Source organism: Sorex araneus, chromosome 10, assembly GCF_027595985.1.
Source record: "Sorex araneus isolate mSorAra2 chromosome 10, mSorAra2.pri, whole genome shotgun sequence".
Taxonomy (NCBI): domain Eukaryota; kingdom Metazoa; phylum Chordata; class Mammalia; order Eulipotyphla; family Soricidae; genus Sorex; species Sorex araneus.
Genome location: NC_073311.1, coordinates 53,948,771 through 53,967,510, shown reverse-complemented (window position 1 = coordinate 53,967,510; position 18,740 = coordinate 53,948,771).

Sequence of the window (18,740 nt, the reverse complement as noted above, 5' to 3'; positions counted from 1 at the left end):
TGCTTCGGTGGTTAAGACAAACGATGCCAGAGCTGAAACCTTAAAATCTCTGGGTATGCAGAAACAGGGAATCTGGTATTTACTGCTCTACTTTCAAAGCATTTCATAATCTTAGATATTTTAAAATCACGAGTTAAGTAGGTGAGTTCTGCCCAGGTCATTACAGCCTTCAGAGATGGGTCCAGGGATGTGTAACAAACGTAGGGCTGCAGCATGGGCCTCTGTCAAGGTCAACGGAGTCACAGAGCTCCTGCGCCCCTGGCTGAGATGCCCCCGTGCCTTCCTGGTGGGAAGTGAGTCCCTCCCATTCTGGACCCCAGGGAGGGCATCACCCCAGTGATTGGGATCTGGACAGGCGCAGGGCTGGGGCGGGCGATGGGGGGGCACCCTGACCGGGTGCTGGAGTTGAGTGTCTTCCAGGGACTTGGACGATCTGGAAGTTAAATACAGCAAGCCTGGGAAGAGCTTCACAGATTAGGTCTGGGAAAATGGAATTAAAGAGAAAAGACCTGTAACCAAAGCAGGTCGTCAAATGTCATGCTACTCAACACCACAGGATTATCTCTGCCCCCCCTAATGAGAATAAAATGATGTTGACAAGTTCTTGGCAGACCTGTTGCCAATCCTAAAAGGCTCGTATGTGCTTCAGCAGGATGGGCTCACAGCTTGCATGTGGATGGAAGCAATCCCTTCTTCGGGGCTTAGCACCCCTGCCCCCCACGTCATCAGGTTAGACAGCGCTTTGAAAGTAAAACAAAAATGGATGAACTGATTAGTTGATAAATTCAAGTAAAAAACAATAAGCCATGGGCCTGGCCCTTAGGCAAGGACAGAGAGCCTATCAGTAACAGGAAATGGATCCAAGAGGCCTGGAGAAAGCAATGTCATTGCTTCCAGGAGCTAAGAAGGGAGGAGGGCAGTTTGCAAACTTGTGAGCATGGAGAAGGCAAGGAGAGGGATTGGATGGAAGAAGGCCTGGAGCATAGCCTTGGCTGAGCCAAGAGACACAGGGAGCCTGGGCAAGAGGCTGGGGTGTACGGGGGTTGGTTCAAAAGCAGAGTCTGTTCAAGCCAAGGAGAGGGTGGGGGGTCTGGAGTGATAGCATAGCGGGTAGGGCGTTTGCCTTGCACATGGCTGACCCGGGTTCAAATCCCAGCATCCCATATGGTCCCCTGAGCACCGCCAGGGGTGATTCCTGAGTGCAGAGCCAGGAGTAACCCCTGTGCATCGCCAGGTGTGACCCAAAAACAAAAAAAAAAAAAAAGGAGAGGGTGGGAACAAGAGCCCTGCCCTCCAAAGAGACAGTCATGGACGGGGCCCTTCCAGAATGTTCTTTGGACCCCCAACCTCTTCCAGCAGTGCAAGGGCCCTGAGTTCCCTGTGCTAAAATGACCTAACTGATGTTTGTTGCTGATCTCCAAATCTCTCTCTGACTCTCTGACTCTCTCTCTATCTCTCTGTCTCTCTATCTCTCTGTCTCTCTGGATCTCTGTCTCTCTGTCTCTCTGGCTCTCTCTGGCTCTCTATCTCTCTGGCTCTCTGGCTCTCTCTGGGTCTCTGTCTCTCTGTCTCTCTGACTCTCTCTGGCTCTCTGGCTCTCTGTCTGTCTGTCTGTCTGTCTGTCTGTCTTTCACACATACACACACACACACACACACACACACACACACACACACACACTCCTCCTCCATATTACCTTATACCCCTGGATTAATCAACCCGATGAGTTCTGTGACCCCTCCACATATATGAGGAGACCCCAGCTTGCTTGTGAAAAGCATGCAACAGGGAGAGAGTGAATACATACTCTCCCTGCCTTAGTGGACTCTCAAATGTCTCATGTGTGCTCACCTGTTCCCACCATGGGCTGTAGTGCTGAGAGGGTCCCTGACAACGAGCTCTTTCTCCCAGCCCTGGCAGGTTCCATCTTAGATTCAGCATATCTGCATCATTTGTATTTTTTCCCACAGCCCTCACCGGCCCTGCACTCCTCCCAGGCTGTGGTTGAATTTTACATTTCGCAGATGGACCTGGCAAGCTGATAGCCCTTGTGTGCCCCTTCTGAGTTGTCTTCCTTCAGAATGGGGATTTTTTTTCCCACTCAAAATGAGAAACGTGCTCTGATGACTTGGGTATAGAACCTTGCAGAGCTGGAATTCAGGAGACGGGTCAGACAAATACCATATTACAGTAAGCTTAGGTAGACACTGTAGAAGACATGTTTTGAAATACAAAGTTGAAGAACAGAGATGGAAGAAACTTGTTTTGACTAGGAAGGCTTGGGGTTGCTTTTCTTTCTAAATTTCACAGAATAGGAGCATCTAAATCATTGTGAACCTTCTCTGATCTCCCTAATCTCCCAGAAAAGCTGTGGACCGCCACTCTTGGCAGAAGATGCTGCCAACTCCTTTCTTTGTGGCAACTGGCCAGGCCATCAGACATCCACTTCCTCCCCTTCAGAGGCCCTCTGCAGCCCTGTCACCTTCTGCTCTTCCTCCATACATGCAGGGTTTGGGACAGAGACTTTTAGGTGCCAAGGCTGACCAGCACTTGGGGAGCCAACTCAGGAGCCACTGGAAGCACCCTCAGGTCATTCATTTTCTAGAAGCTGCCCAAAACTCACTGTAAGCTAGTACACACAGTCACTCTTGGGAAGGGATACGAATGACAACCTGTACAAGAGGAGACACACAGGACGGAGTCTGGCGCTGGTGGTATGTCCCCTTCTCCCAGAAACTGTCCCCATGGAGGCCTTAGGGAAGCCTTGAGCCTCATGTCCAGGGATTTTAGTGGGTCTTCATTACCCAGGCCGGGTGGGCTGGATGATTGCCCACATGACTGCATTTGGTCTGCCGTTTCCCTCTCCCTCAGATCAATACCCACGTGGGCCACACAGCCACAGGGCCCACCAGCAGCCACACTGCTAGCCCAAATTAGAAGGTGGGATCCAGTACCCACCATGAATAACAAGGACATACCTATCACTTGGGAAATTATATGCATCTAAAGGTTAAGTTACCTGCCAGACGTGAATGAAGTCCAGGCTTTTTATGGGGTCTGGGCAAATACCTGGCTACACTCTCTACTGTCCTAATAGAACACACTTCTCAGTTACAGGGAAAATATCATCCTCTTCTCCAATTTGGCCCTAGAAGTACAGAAACATGGTGCGTGCAGTGCACGTGTGTGTGTGTACTCATATATTTAACACTGACATGTTCTGTTTCACCTATTTGCAGTAACCGTCAAGTTCCATTTCATTGAAAAGCTAACTAATGACTTTAGACTCTCCTTCCATCCATCATAAGCAATTCATCCTTCTTCCCCCCATGGGACTCCCTTCCAAAGCTCCAGATTTGTGGTAGTTTCCTACTGAGTCCCAGACAATGAGATGTCACTTGTCATTCTTCTGCCCAAGAAAGTGATTTGTCAGAGGCCAGAGAGGTAGTATAGCGTTTGCCTCGCACACTGCTGACCCGATCCTGTACCTGGCAACCCTATAGGTCCCCACACACTGCCAGGCATGGTCCCTGAGCAAAGAGTCACGAGTAAGCATTGAGCACTTTTGAGTATCCCCCCCCCAACAAAAAGCAGAAAGAAAAAGAAAAGTGGCTTGCAAAAATGGAGAGTGTGCATTTGTGGAATATAAAATAACATAATATGAGACTGACACCCAAGGACAGTAGATACAAGGGCCAGGAATATTGCCCCATAATCAGAAGCCTGTCTCATGAACTTGGGGAGAAGGCAGCTGTAATATAGAAGGGATCTCTAAGACAGTGATGATTGGAGGACACATTCAGGATGGAAGATGTGTGCTGAAAATAGATAAAGTACCAAACGTGATAGGCTCTCCGTATCTGTATTGCAAACCATAATGCCCAAAAGTAGAGAGAGATTATGGGGAAAATTGTCTGGAGGCAGAAAATTTGGGGAGAGCTGGAAAGGGGGGGTATACTGGGGACATTGATGGTGGAGAACATGCACTAGTGGAAGGATGGGTGTTCAATCATTGTATGACTGAAACACAGACAGGAAGGCTTTGTAACTGTATCTCACGGTGATTCAAGAAGAAGAAGAAGGAGGAGGAGGGGGAGGAGGAGGAGGAGAGGAGAAGAAGAAGAAGAAGAAGAAGAAGAAGAAGAAGAAGAAGAAGAAGAAGAAGAAGAAGAAGAAGAAGAAGAAGAAGAAGAAGAAGAAGAAGAAGAAGAAGAAGAAGAAGAAGAAGAAGAAGAAGAAGAAGAAGAAGAAGAAGAAGAAGAAGAAGAAGAAGAAGGAGGAGGAGGAGGAGAAGGAGAAGGAGAAGGAGAAGGAGGAGGAGGAGAAGGAGAAGGAGGAGGAGGAGAAGGAGAAGGAGAAGGAGAAGGAGAAGGAGAAGGAGAAGGAGAAGGAGGAGGAGGAAAAGGAGAAGGAGAAGGAGAAGGAGAAGGAGAAGGAGAAGGAGAAGGAGAAGAAGGAGAAGGAGGAGGAAGAGGAGGAGGAGGAGAAGAAGGAGGAGGAGAAAGAAAGAAAGAAAGAAAGAAAGAAAGAAAGAAAGAAAGAAAGAAAGAAAGAAAGAAAGAGAGAGAGAGAGAGAGAGAGAGGGAGGGAGGGAGGGAGGAAGGAAGGAAGAGAGAGAGAGAGAGAGAGAGAGAGAGGGAGGGAGGGAGGGAGGGAGGGAGGGAGGGAGGGAGGGAGGAAGGAAGGAAGGAAGGAAGGAAGGAAGGAAGGAAGGAAGGAAGGAAGGAAGGAAGGAAGGAAGGAAGGAAGGAAGGAAGGAAGGAAGGAAGGAAGGAAGGAAGGAAATGAAGAGTGCGGCCAGTGCTGAAGGCCTAGGCTCCAACCAGAGCTGCCATAGCCATGACAATCCCTCTGCACAGGGGATGACTCTGAGCCCCCAGCTAGGCCAAGAATGCTAAAGGGAAGCCCCAGGACACAGGAAGTGCTGGAGGGACCCGGACTCAGAGAGTCTCTGGCTGCAGCGGCTCTGGGGCAGATGAGCGATAGTGAGTGTCCCTCCCCCACTCGGAGCCCAGCTCAGCTGGGTGCTGCCGGCCTCGGGCTGAGCCCCGCAGGCTCTAACGTAAGGTCCTTCAGGACACAGTTTCCTGGTGCAGCTGCCCACCGTCTCCTCCCGTGGCATGTGGTCCTCTGCAGGGAACAGGGGCAGCAGCACCCCAGCCCTCCCCGACTCTCCTCTGTGAGCCCCGTCGATATGCCTCCCTTCCTGCTTATCCTGCTGCCGGCCTTCCAGAAATCCAGTGCTGCTGACAGATAACGGGAACTTCCGGGAATTGTGCTCCCCTTCTCTGGAAAGGCTCTTTGACGTCTTGGCCAATTAACAGGGGCAGAAGGCTACATCTGGAGGGTGTTTGCTACCTACCAACATCTCCCCAGAGCCTCAGCTTCAAACCCTTGTAAGACCAAAGCATCTTCTACTAGACTTTTCTCCCAGAAAATATACCATGGGCAGCTGGAGCCTCCCTTATAGCCACTGTCTGAAAGGAAACTTGAAGTGGCTTTCCCCCCCCCAAAGAGGATCTGCTCCTTGGTATTGGGAACAGAAACTGGTGGCAACTTTCAAATAATCAAAGGCACCCAAAATAAATGTGCATGTATGTGCACGTGTGCCTGGTTACCGAAAGATGAGCTTGGGTTATTTACGGGTGGTGCTGTGTAAAGTGGTCATTGCTTCTTATTTAAACTTTCCCAAGCACTTATAGGTATTCCATTAAAGATTTAGCAGCTTATAACATTAAAAAGTGTTTTTATATTGAAGACTGTAAGGATCTGCAGGGTGAGCAAGATGGCTGGAGGATCAGAAGTCCCCATTTCTGGCCTCCTGACATTGTTGCCTAGCTAAAGCCTTCCTTAGCTTGTTAATGGTTGAGTCCTTTTGATGCCAACTGTGTGCTCTGTTCTCTTCCCTGGAAACTGCTCTGAAATATACTCATTGGCTGACTCTATAAAACTGGGCCAGAGTAGAGCTAGCACAGGGCTTAAAACATTTGCTTTGTATGTAGCAGACCCCAGTTCAATCCCCAGCACCACATGTTCCCCCAGCACTTCCAGGAGTGATCCCTGAGCACAGAGCCAGGAGTGCTGAGCACCACTGTGTGTGGCCCCAAGCCCCTTAAAAATCATCATCATCATCATCATCATAATGACTTACAGGGGGTTATTTTGTATGAATAGCTACTTTATCTGCACAAATGCTGTTGTATACCTTCCTCCCCTAATGACACTGACCTCTGTCTCCTAACAATGACAACGGATATGCAGTTCTGGATTCAAGTGTTGGCATAGAGAAACCAAACCATAAATATCTGTGGGGCTGAGCTGAAGTTTTACTACCACCTTTTTTCTCTTAAAACCTTCTCATTCCTAAGCTACCACAGTATTTCCTTCTCCTGGCCTCCCTCGGGCCCCGGGGTCTCCACGCACTCACTCCTTTCCTCTAGTCTCCAATGACAGGCACTACAGGAAGACTGAAATCTGTCTCTCTTCTACTCTCCCTGGGCCACCACCAGAATCATTCTCACCCATGCCCATGACTTTCCTCTGCATCTTGGCAGTGTTTTCCAGAACCCTCTTCTCTCTCCTCAACTTCTTTGCCAAGCCATAGACCTCTCTCCTCATCTCACAGCAGGAGTACCCCCGACTTCTCACAACATAAGCCGTCTCCCTCTCCCCCAGTCCCACAACACGACCTCTAGGCTCTCCTCCCACAGAGAACCTCAGGCCCTCGATCTCATCTTTAACGCAGCTGCGCCTTCTCCTCTGCTCCGGGTGTGACAGCATTCACCATTTCATTCTATCTAATGTCGTGTTGCATTTCACAGGCAGGAAGCTGTGTTCAGTGCCGAGCATGTGTGATGGGACAGGTCTTATTTCCTGTCCTCGGGAGGCAGATCAGAGAGCTCTAAAGAAGCGCCCATGTGGTGTTCTGCAAGTGGTCGCAGTCCAGAAGGAAGTAAGCCAGTGACAAGGTGACTAGGGAACCCGGGGGGCCATCAGGAGAGGCACCTGGACGGGAGGAGAGGCGAGTCTGTGCTATGAATCAGGCAGAACAAACAACCCTGGCTCACAGGACAATAGAGGCAGAGGGTTCTGGGACAAACAGAGCTTCCCTGGCCCAGGGACCAGCACGAGACCTCGGAGGAAGGCTGTCCCAGGGAGGAGGGGGGGAGGATCATAATGAGATCAGGATGCGGGTGGCCAGGGGACAGCGCCTGCAGGGCCTTGGAGGGCATTCAAGGCATTTGGATTTCTTTCTAACAGTGATGGGAAACTGAATGACAGCATTTAGGCAGAGGGAGAACTCGATCTGATTTATGCAAGTTCAACGCTTCTGCGCTGGATCAAGAAGAGGTAGCGTCAGCTCGAACAACGACATGGGAGTGACCGTGGTGAGAAATGGGCCCGTTTGAGACGGACGCTGGAAGTCCAGGGACAGAAGCTGCTGATGGATGGGGGATGGAGAGGAGGGGAAAGGAGGGATCGGAGATGACTCAGGGTTTCTGGTGTAAACAACTAGGTGGATGATAATGCCATTTCGTGAGTTGGGGACATGGGAGGAACAGAGCCAGCTGGCAGTGGCGTGCAGCAGGGAATTAAAAGTTTTGTTTTAGACGTGCTAAATTTAAGATGCCAATGAGATGTTCTGGTAGAGCTGTCAGCCTGACAGTTGGCTAAGACAACCTGGTGCTCCACGGGGCAAGTTCTGGGATGGAGATCCGCTATGCCGTGGTAGGGTAGCAAGCGGGCCACGGGACTGGAGAGGGAGAATGAGAACACAGGAGCTGGGGGAGGAAGAGAAATAAAGAAAGGACTGGGAGGGGCTGGGCAGATAGGACAGCCGATAGGGCACTGGACTTGCACTGAGTTTGCTTCCCAGGACTCCCTATGGTCCCACCAGCCTTCCCGGAGTGACCCCTGAGTGCAGAGCCAGTACCAAGCCCAGAGCACTGCTGGATATGACCGTAAGATAAAACAAATTAACAACAACAGAATCAAAGCAAAAATAAATAAATAAATAAAAGGAAGGAAAGTGAAGGGAAGGTAGAAAGGAAGAGGACGAAAAGAAGAAAATGACAGGGGAGGCAGGGACGGGAGACAGGGAAGTGCTTAACCAGGTCCTAAGGCACTTTGGCATCTGGAGGCCCAAAAGAATGAGCTGGGAAAATTGTGGAGAAGCAGAGGCCAGTGATATATAAAGTGCTCCAGGAGGCGATGATAACTGTGATGTCATCAGACTAAGATAACACAAGGGGGGAGGGGCGGTAGGGCTTGGGGTAAGATTGTGCCAGGGTTAAGGTGATGACATTTCATGCGGCCAAGCCAGGTTCCATCCCTGGTACCACATACGCCCCCCCCCCACCACCAGCACCGGCAGGAGTGATCCTCGAGCACAGAGCCACGAGTAAGCCCTGAGCACTGCTGGACAAACTACTAAGCAAACTACTAAACAAGCAAACAGCACTCAGCTGAGGAAGGAGGTGGTGAGGGGCGAGGCCTGAGGGCACGCATGTGGCTTGCATGTGTGAGGCCCCCGGTTCAACCCTCAGCTCTACACGCCTCATCCCAACACCCACACGGTGTGTCCCCCACAACAGTAAGGAAAATGAGAAAATTAAGATATTTCCTGAATAGCGTAGAGTGCCGAAGATGGTGTGAGGATGAAGACCAAGGCCCGGAGGTCGCCCGCTGGGTCTGGGATGACAGGGACTGAAGCAGCCAATAAAGGAAGCAGCCCAGGAAGGGATCCCGGCGGCAGCTTCCGTGGAGCCAAGCGCTGCTGGGTGAACCCTGGGGAAGAGGAGGCAGCAGGGAGGACGGAGAGGCCGTCGCAGGGCAGAGGAGCCCCGTCTGGGCTGAGGGACGGCGAACACAAGGGCGTCACATGGTCACATGAGAAGGTGTGTGGGACGACGGCTGGGAGCAGAGCCATCTGGCCCGAGCAGACCCCATTTCTCAGTGACAGGTGCAGATGGATGAGATGGGCACGAGGAAGAGACCCCCACAGACTCCCCTCTCCCCAGAAGCCAAAGTTTGGGCCCTGGGGGTCTCCACACACTCCACCCCGGCGCCTCCCACCCAAGCCCCGTGACTTGCTCCTGCCCTTCATTCCGAGGGTCCCAGACCTCAACTATGCGGTGAGACGGGAACTTCTGACCATCCCGTGTGGGCAGTGTAGCACCCTCCTCCGTCCCGGGCAACCTCCCTTGCAAGCTGGCACACCCCTTCCTTGCCCTCTCCTCTCTCACCCCTGCACACTCACACACACCTACTCTCTCCTGCACACTCACTCACACCCCTCTCTCTCCCCTACACACTCACACAGACCCCTACTTTCTCTCCCCTGCATACTCACACACTCCTACTCTCTCCTGCAAACTAGTACCCCTACTCTCTCCCCTGCACACTCACACACACCCCTTCTCTCTCTCTCCCCTCCACACTCACACACCCCTACTCTCTCCCCTGCACACACACACACCTTCTCTCTCTCCTACACACTCACACACCCCTTCTCTCTCTCTTCCCTGCACTCACACACACCTACTCTCTCCTGCACAATCACTCACACCCCTCTCTCTCCCCTACACACTCACACAGACCCCTACTTTCTCTCCCCTGCATACTCACACACCCCTACTCTCTCCTGCAGACTAGCACTCCTACTCTCTCCCCTGCACACACACACCCCTTCTCTCTCTCTCCCCTGCCACACTCACACATACCTTCTCTCTCTCCCCTGCACTCACACACACCTACTCTCTCCTGCACACTCACTCACACCCCTCTCTCTCCCCTACACACTCACACAGACCCCTACTTTCTCTCCCCTGCATACTCACACACCCCTACTCTCTCCTGCAGACTAGCACCCCTACTCTCTCCCCTGCACACTCACACACACCCCTTCTCTCTCTCTCCCCTCCACACTCACACACCCCTACTCTCTCTCTCCCCTCCACATTCACACACACCCCTACTCTCTCCCCTGCACACACACCCCTTCTCTCTCTCCCCTGCACACTCACACACATCCCTACTCTCTCCCCTGCACCCTCCACACACCTACTCTCTCCCCTCCACACTCACACACACCCCTTCTCTCTCTCCTCTCCACACTCACACACACCCCTTCTCTCCTCTCCACACTCACACACACACCTACTCTCTTTCTTCCCTGCACACTCACACACCCCCTTCTCTCTCTCCCCTGCACACTCACACACACACCTTCTCTCTCTCCTCCACAGACACACTCACTCACACCTACTCTCTCCCTGCACACTCAACACCCTTCCTCTCCCCCCTACACACTCACTCACACTGCACCGCTCCCCAGGGGACATGGCAGCTGCCCATTTATTTCTCTCCCCAAGGGCTGGGGAGGTTCTCCCCTTGATCTGCCTTTGTTCATGTCCTTTTCACTGCATTAGTTTGGGTGCTTCTGTCACGGGAGTCATCCCTTCCTCTGTCTGTGACCCAAGCCCAGCCCAGTCCAGCCCCCTTACTGGAAGCTTCCATCAACAATTGTTCCCTCCCCTCTTGCCTATGTCTCTAAACTGTCTCCTTCAAAACTCCACGTGCTGCATATTCCCACATGCCGACCTGTCAGTAGGTGTGGAAGGAAGGAGGAACTGGGGGGGGGGGGGCGCGAGGGGGTACCAGGGAGGCAGCAGGAAGCGGAGGGCTGAGGGTTCCTGCACCTCTGGGCGGCCTGGGCCGCCTGAATAAAGCTGCTCCCTGGTGCTTCCTAGCTTCTGGCAGGAGCTGCGGGCCAGCTGCTGTCCTGGTTGACATGTCCCTCTGTCCCAACCTCCCTCTCTGCCCTCCTTCCCCCTGAAGCACTGAGAGGGGACAGCTGGAGCCAGCGAGGGGCAGCGGGATGCTGAAGGAGCCCCACCGGAGGTTGCGGGAGGCCCCTGCCCACTGCATCCCATCTGAGGAGAGTCTGGAGGACCTGAGCCTTGGGGCGCAGGCAGGGACCCTGAGAGGCTGCCCACGCCCGCCAAGGGGACCCAGGAATCACCCGGGACAGCAAGCATGCAGGGGCAGGGGGGCGTGTGGGGCTCTGTTAGGGGAGGGGGGACTGGACCTGTGGAACAGGGCACAGGACCCGGCTCCGTCCCCGGCGCTCCATCTCCTCCCGCCTGCGGGCCTGTGCGGCTTCCCTTGCCCGCATCCTGCACCCCGCACCCCGCATCCCGCATCCCGCATCCCGCATCCCGCACCCCGCATCCCGCATCCCGCATCCCTGCAGGCGCCCGCGCCGCCCGGCGCTGCTCGGAGTCTGGAGCGGGAGAGTGGCGGCGCCTCCGCGCCCCCCGCCCCCCCGGCCTGAGCAAGCCAGCCGAGTCCCCCTCCCCAAGCCCAAAGCACCGCAGCGCTGCGGCCTGGTGCTTGCCGCGCCCCAGAGCTGCTGGAGTCTGGCGCCCCGATTCCGGGCGGCGGCCCCTGAGCCCCTGCAGCGAGGCGGCTCCGGCTGCTCGACCGCGACCCCTAGCGGCCGGCGGGGACACGGCAGCTCATGGACCGCGAGGGAGCTGACGCTAAGGGTGCACGAAGGGGGCTTGGGGGGAGGGGGGGTCTCTCAGCAAACGGGGTGAGAAGGTGGTGCAGGATGGAAGGAGGGGGAAGGAAAGGCAAGTTTGCTTCCTTGTCATCTAAGCAAGAAGGAAGGGAACAGTCGGCCGGGGCTGGGGGCGGCTGGGGGCGCAGGGGAGGAAGGTGGGAGCCTAAACGTCTGTTTCGTGTCGGGATGGGTCTGCTGAGATCGGTGGCACAGACGCCAAAGAAGACTCGGGCGGGGGCCGAGCGATAGCACAGCGGCTAGGGCGTTTGCCTTGCACGCGGCCGACCCGGGTTCGATCCCCGGCATCCCATATGGTCCCCCAAGCACTGCCAGGAGCAATTCCTGAGTGCAAAGCCAGGAGTAACCCCTGAGCATTGTTGGGTGTGACCCAAAAAGCAAAAAAAAAAAAAAAAAAAAAGGAAGACTCGGGCGGTTTCCTGCGCTCTGATCTCTGCTTCCCTCATCTTCCCCCAACTCGCAGTGGGCTGGAGTCAGACCTGCCCTGCCCTGGCCCCCAGCACCGTGGTTTCAAGAAGGAAGCATCTGCTCGAGACTGCGCACACATTGGCGCCCTCCGGCGTGTCCGGCTTCTGAGGGACAGTAGAAGACAGAGTATAGGAGTCACCCTAAGACAGAAGCTGGCCTGGCCGGTGAGGGGGAGAGAGGGCCTTGCCTATCCCGCGTGGAGATGGCCATGGACTGGCTGGGTGGCCACCCACCATGCATCCGACCTCTCCATTCCAGCCAACAGCAAGATGGTGTTGACGATGCAGGGCCCGAGGTGCTGGCCCTCTCACTGTCCCCTAGACAGAGCTGCTTTCCGAGGCTGGGCCCCCAGCGTCCCGGAGCAGCCAAGGGCCTTGCAGAGAGCAGGGCACGATAGCCACAGTCACTGTGCCTGGCTCCTTCCTTCCAGGCCCATCAGCTTCTGCCGCCCCCAAGCCCCAGGCTGAAAGTGTGAGCAAATCCAGACCTGCCGGCAGCCCCCCCAAACCACTCCCTGGGGGTTCACTCCCTGAGCTGGGGTGGAGCTTCTGGACCTTTCGGTCAGTCGTTCAAGGTCAAGGATCTACAACCTTCAGCAGCTGCCCAGCAAACCCCCCGAAAGTTTGCTTCCTGTGTAGGGCCAGGGGGTGGGGGTGGGGTCTGGCATGAGGTGGGGGTTGGCTCTCGGGAGCAGAGTGCGGTTGGAGAGGAGAGGCTGGGGACAGTCTAGTGACCAGTGAGGAGGGAAGAGTGCAAAGGGGCTAAAGGGAGAGGCCAGGCCCTGTCAGGGCAAACCCGGGCTCGGGAAAGTGGGGTGTGTGCTGGGCCCCAGGAGCTGCAGAGAGCCCCGATCCTTCGTGTGGGGACTGGAGGGGCTTCTCGGGCCTAGCCCCTGGCAGAGTCTCCCCAGCTCTGGTCTCGGGACATGCCTCCCGCCCAAGACTCCTCCGGGCACAGGTCTGAGCCATGACTGACATCCTAGTGCTGGGCCAGAGGAGAGGGGCCGCGGGCACTGGGAGCCCTGACCCGTCCATCCCTCACTTCCTCCCCTCCTCGCCCCTCCCAGCCCTCACTGACTGCCTGTTTAGCAGCACCCTGTAAGCCGTGGAAGACACTGACGAGACCGCTGTCCACTCTCTGTGGCCAGTCAGCCTCACTGACCTAGTTTCCAGTCGGGGCCTCTGAGACTTGCGGGGCTGAGGTCCTGGCCACAGCTCCGATACACACAGGTCCAGACCCTCTGCTCAGTCTGACCCTTAGAGTCAGCAAACAACTTCCGGGGGTCGGGGGGGGGGACCGGCCCTCAGGGCCCTGGACACCAAGGAGGGGGTGCAGCACCCCATAGGCTGGAGGACCTGCCGCTCACGTGGTCCCTTCCCACGCCCGAAGGCTGTCCCCTGGGCCATTTCTGAGGCCTTTCCATGGCCCTTGGGTCCCGCCCTCCCTCCCCCTGCCTTCCTGCTTTCCAGAACCATCCGTGCACTTTAGAATATTTGGGGGTGTGCATTTGTGTCCTCGGTGGCAGTAACATGCTGCATAATTATTCCCCAATTCATCAGGCTCCCGAACAGGCAAACGCCCCCCCCACCCCGCACCCCAGTAAGTTTCTCTGGCTGAGGCGCCAGTCCGCCCTGTTGCTACGGCAACCAGCCCGTCTTTCTCTCTCCCTGGCGTGGGGAAGGCGCTGGGTGTGACATGCGTGCACACACACACACGTGGCGGCCACTCGCTTGCTCCCGCCCCCTCCCCCCTCCGTCAGCTGGCCCACCTGGCCTAGCGCCCACCTGTCCCTCTCACCCCACGCCCTCCAGCCCCTGCGCGTCCCCGCCTGCCACTCTCTGCGCCCTCCCCTCCCCTCCCCTTCCATCTGGTGCTCTCTGCTGTTTCAAAAGAAACGCCAGTTGGCTCTGCCTGCAATCTGGGGGGAGAGGGAAACCGGGGGTCACTGGGGAGACGAAGCTTCACAAAGAAACTCTGACCCGCCGCCTGATGCTTGCGGCTGGCAGACGCCTTTAGGCCTGGCCATCTTCCGGAAACGCAGGGGGGCGTCTTCCCAGAAGGGGGTGGGGGAGGGGGAGCGACCCAGCTGAGGCAGGGAGACTGGGGGCGGGGGGTCCCTGCAGAGTCATCTGCTCTCGGCGCCGCCGGAACGGAGAGACAGCCCCCACCCACCCATGCCACCCATGTCACCCGCAGGTTCCGGGACTGTTGGGGGCGCCATCAAGATGCACTTTTCCTTGTCTCTGTTTCCTGGGTCACAGACTGTGGAGCTCGTGACGTTCCCAGCAGTGCTCAAGGGACCGTACCGGGTACCAGGGATCGAACCGTGACTGGGCAGGTGCCAGGGGAGCATCTTAATGTGGGTGCTGCCTCCTGGGCCCCGAAATGCAGCCTTTTAGACTTGTTTAATGGGCCAATGTTGCCCAGACACTCCGCCTGCAGGAGACACGGGCAGGGTCCTGGGCGCGCACAGACGGTCCCTGGTGGTGGCGTGGAGCAAGATGGGTTTAGGTCACGCCTACAGTGGCGCAGCAAGAAGCAGAGGCAGGGGTGGGGCTCTGCCTAGAGCCTGGCACTGCCCAGCCACAGCCTCCCGGGCTCCTGCAGCCAGCAGGGAGTTTCCGTTAGCCGCGCCCATTGCTCCTTCCGCACTCGGAAGCACCGAGTCAGCTGTCCTGCCGTCCCTGTCACGAGCTCGGGGGCCGAGGGCGTCCATTCTCTCACACAAAGTCACCGAGACAAGCGTGGGAGGCCACACCGGGGAGCGGCCCGACGAGTGGGAAAAGCAGGAGCACCGTGTGCCTGCTAGGGCCTGAGTGTCAGGCTCAAGAGTCGGGGCAGGGGTGAAGGGAGGGGGGCCAGGAGGGAAAGGACTCGGACCCTTCCCAAAGGGGGCAGAGCCCGGGGGGTGAGGACTGAGAGCAGGAAGCTCGGGTTCCAGAGGGGACCCGGAGACAGCAGCACCCACAGACATGCAGAGTAGCGCGAGCACACACACACACACACACACACACACACACACACACACACACACACACACACACACCAGCTCTGCTCAGAGAAGAGACTTGGCCAGCGCTACATAAACATCCACCTCAGGGGCCCCTTCTCGTCCCTTGTGCTGAGGACCAGCCTCACCAGGTGACCCTGTCAGCCCCTCACACCTGCGGCCGCGGGCTCTGCTCCTTCTTGTCCTTCCGGAGCCTCCAGCACAGAGCCAGAGGCGGCGCCTCCTGGCTCCCGAGTAGACCAGGGAAGGGGCCCTGGAGGTGGGGCCAGGGCTGGGCAAGTGCCTGCAGGGACACTGGCCTCGAGAGGGCAGCAGCTGACGGAGCCCAGACATGGGGCAGAGACGATGTGGCCAGCGGCCGCCCCGGGAGAGGGATGGGTAGGGCAAGGACGATGACACCACACAGCGTGAATCTGGGATGCTGGAGGGGGAGGGGGCAGCAGCTGGTGAGGGCCCGTCTGGGCGCTCCGTGTCCAGCCTTCTACGAAAGGCAGCAGCAGGACTAGGAGACCCACTTGGGGCCAAGGGTGCACTGCGTGAGCATCCCTGCACTTGGCCGTCTAACATTAAGCCCTATTTTCTTTACCCTTCAATTTGAAATAGGACAATGGTTGCTTTAAGAATAAGAGTCAGGGGGGCTGGAGTGATAGCACAGCGGGTATAGCACAGTAATAGCATTTGCCTTGCATGCATCCGACCCGGGTTCGATCCCCAGCATCCCATACGGTCCCCCAAGCACCGCCAGGAGTAATTCCTGAGTGCAAAGCCAGGAGTAACCCCTGAGCATCGCTGGGTGTGACCCAAAAAGAATAAGTGTCAGGGACCAGAGCAATAGCACAGCGGGTAGGGCGTTTGCCTTGCACGTGGCCAACCTGGGTTCGATCCCCGGCATGGTCCCCTGAGCACTGCCAGGAGTGACTCCTGAGTGCAGAGCCAGGAGAAAACCCTTCGTATCACCAGGTGTGACCCAAAAATGAAAAAAAAAGAAATAAAAAGAAAAAATAAACACGTGTCCGCGGGGTTTCTGGAGTCCGAGGTGGTCTGAGCTGCTGAGCGTGGGGGACACGGAGCCCCTGTGGTCCCCAGCCGCATGATATGGGGGACTGTGAGGGTCTTTTCTCTTAGGAACCCACAGGGGTGGGCTACCTGGGGGGAGGCCTGCACTGGGCGGTGCTGGGGAGCCGGGCATGTTCCGAGTGCCAGGTCTGAGCTGAGTGCGAAAGCTGCCCCTGTCTCTTGCAACCCCACCAGACCGCTGGTTCGAGTGAAAAGCCCCCGAGGTCTTTGAGGACCAACCGTTCCTGCCCTCGGAGATGGAGCGGGAGAGGTAGGAACACACGTGCCCACCTCCTGCGTCAAGGCAGGCAGCCACAGACAACTCGCCCGGCCCCGCCAGGCGTGCCCTGGGAGCTCCAGCACAGACCCCGAAACTCCGGCAGCTCTGAAGGAGACTGAGGGCCACACAGGTGCCGGCACGTGCCAAGGGCTGGGTGCAGGCTCAGTCCCACGGGGCCCATTCCCCGGGGTGCCCTGCCTGCCATCCCTGCCGCCGGGGTGGGCACACATCTGGCCTGATGAGGGACAGGTGCAGACCCCCAGCACGGGCCCTGGGAGATCCTGCCCGCGCGGGTATCTTCAGCCACGTGACGTGGGACCATTGTAATTGCTTCCCATTGGGGGAAAATTGGATACTGAAACATAAGCAGTCTTTTTTCCCTTTTTTTTTTTTTTTGGTCACTGAAGCAAAGCAAAATGCTCCGTAAATAAGACTTGATTCACCTGACCTTTTGTCTGGAGAGCCCCGCTGAAAACGAGAGCACGGCGGCAGGCTTTGAACCTCCACAGACAATCCCATGCCATTTGGGGATGATTCTTCTTTATTTTGCTCAGTAGATTTCCACGGATATGAGAATAAACCCCAACGGGGGAGGCCTTTGGGGGCGACTCGGGCAGGAGGAGGCAGGGCGGGGCGGCTGCTCTGGAGGCTCAGGGCTTGGTCAGGCTGAACCCCACCGACACCCCAGAGCCAGGCAGCCTCGGGGTCAGCCCGGCCCAGGCTGGGCTCTCTCGGCCGGAAGTGGTTAAAAGCAGAACACCCAAAAATGCAGGGGGGATGTTTCCGGGTGGCCTCATTTGCCAACAAGACGGCGAGCCCCATACCACAGGGCTAGCAGCGAGCTTGCAGGGGTGACAGGCCAGGGCAGAAGGAGGAGGCTGGCACCAGCCCCCCGCTGCCCCAGTGCCCACCTGCCCTGCTGAGCAGGGTCGGTGATCGGCAAGGAACTAAGAAAATTGGATCCTAATTCTGTTCGGGAAGAAGTTGGCTTTTTCTCCCCCGTGTCCATGTGCTCTAGTGTCAATCCTGTTCTGGGGGGCAGTAAAGAGGGGGGCTCGCTCCTGTCCAGAGAAGTCTGGAGGGTGGGCCGTGACTGTCGCCGCAAGTTCCTGGTTTACCCAGTGAAGAAACAGAAAACCGGGCTGGCCCCATGGCCTTGCTGGCCCTGGAACATGTGCACCCGTCCCCGGAAGGAAGTGGGGGTGGGGGAGCGAGATTCCTGACCTTCCCCCCCCCCCCCCGTCACCCCGCTCCACCTGCTGGGTCAGCCCCAACACCTGGGCCTTCGCATGTACCACGGCCCCGGCTGAGTCTCGGGGTCCCCCAGGTCATGGCCAGAGGTGACATCTGCCAGTAGCCGCAGGGTGAGGGGCACAGAGCTCCCAGTGATGCCGAGCCCCCAGCCGCTCTCTGGTGGGGGTGCGTGTCCCCAGGTCACATGCAGACCCTGTCACAACCGATCTCCGATGTCCTCCACTCTCCTTCTCTGCCACCATCCCAGCGCCCCCCAAGGGAGGGAGGCTGTCAGGGAAGGGACACCTCACGGGGTATGTCCTCTCTGCAATACCTGCTCTGAGGCTGCCGTGCCCCCCAGTTCCTGAGCTTCGAGGCGCCCTGTTACACGGTCCCTTTGGGACCTGAATCCCCCCCAAAGAGCAGACTCTAGGAGCACTGCGGGGATTGGCCCTGCTCAGCATTTGGCAGGGGTGAGAGCCACGGACAGGGTGGTGGGGCCCCCGAAGGTCTCCCTGCCCCCCGTTCTGTGGTCGGCTCCTACACTCCCCCGCCCCATAGCCTTGCCCGTCACCCCCACTTACAACCTTCTTTCTCAGCTCAAACCACGTTCCTGGCTTCTGTGGTCGCTCCTTGGGTCACGCCCCACCCTCCTCTCTCAGAGAAAGTGAGGCGGAAGCCGCAGTCTGAACCCCCTTCACTGGTGAAAGAGAGGCGATAGACGGTGTCAGGCGTAAAACACTGCATGCTCACTCACCTGTGGGATACAAGGGGTGGAAGCCATAGTGTGAGACCAGCACCCGAGGACAGTAGGAACAAGGGCCAGGACGAACGGTCCACAATTGAAAGCTGGCCTCAAGGGCTTGGGGAGAGGGCAGGTGGGATAGAGAAGGGACCCCTGTGACAATGACGGTCGGAAGGGACCACTCTGGATGGGAGATGTGTGCGGACAGTGGGTAAAGGACCATAATGCCAAAAAACGGAGACAGACAGACAGAGTGAGAGAGAGAGAGACAGAGAGAGACAGAGACAGAGACGGAGAGACAGAGACAAAGAAGGCAGGCTGGGGGGAGGGTGGCAGGAGGGATATGGAAGATATTAGTGCTGGG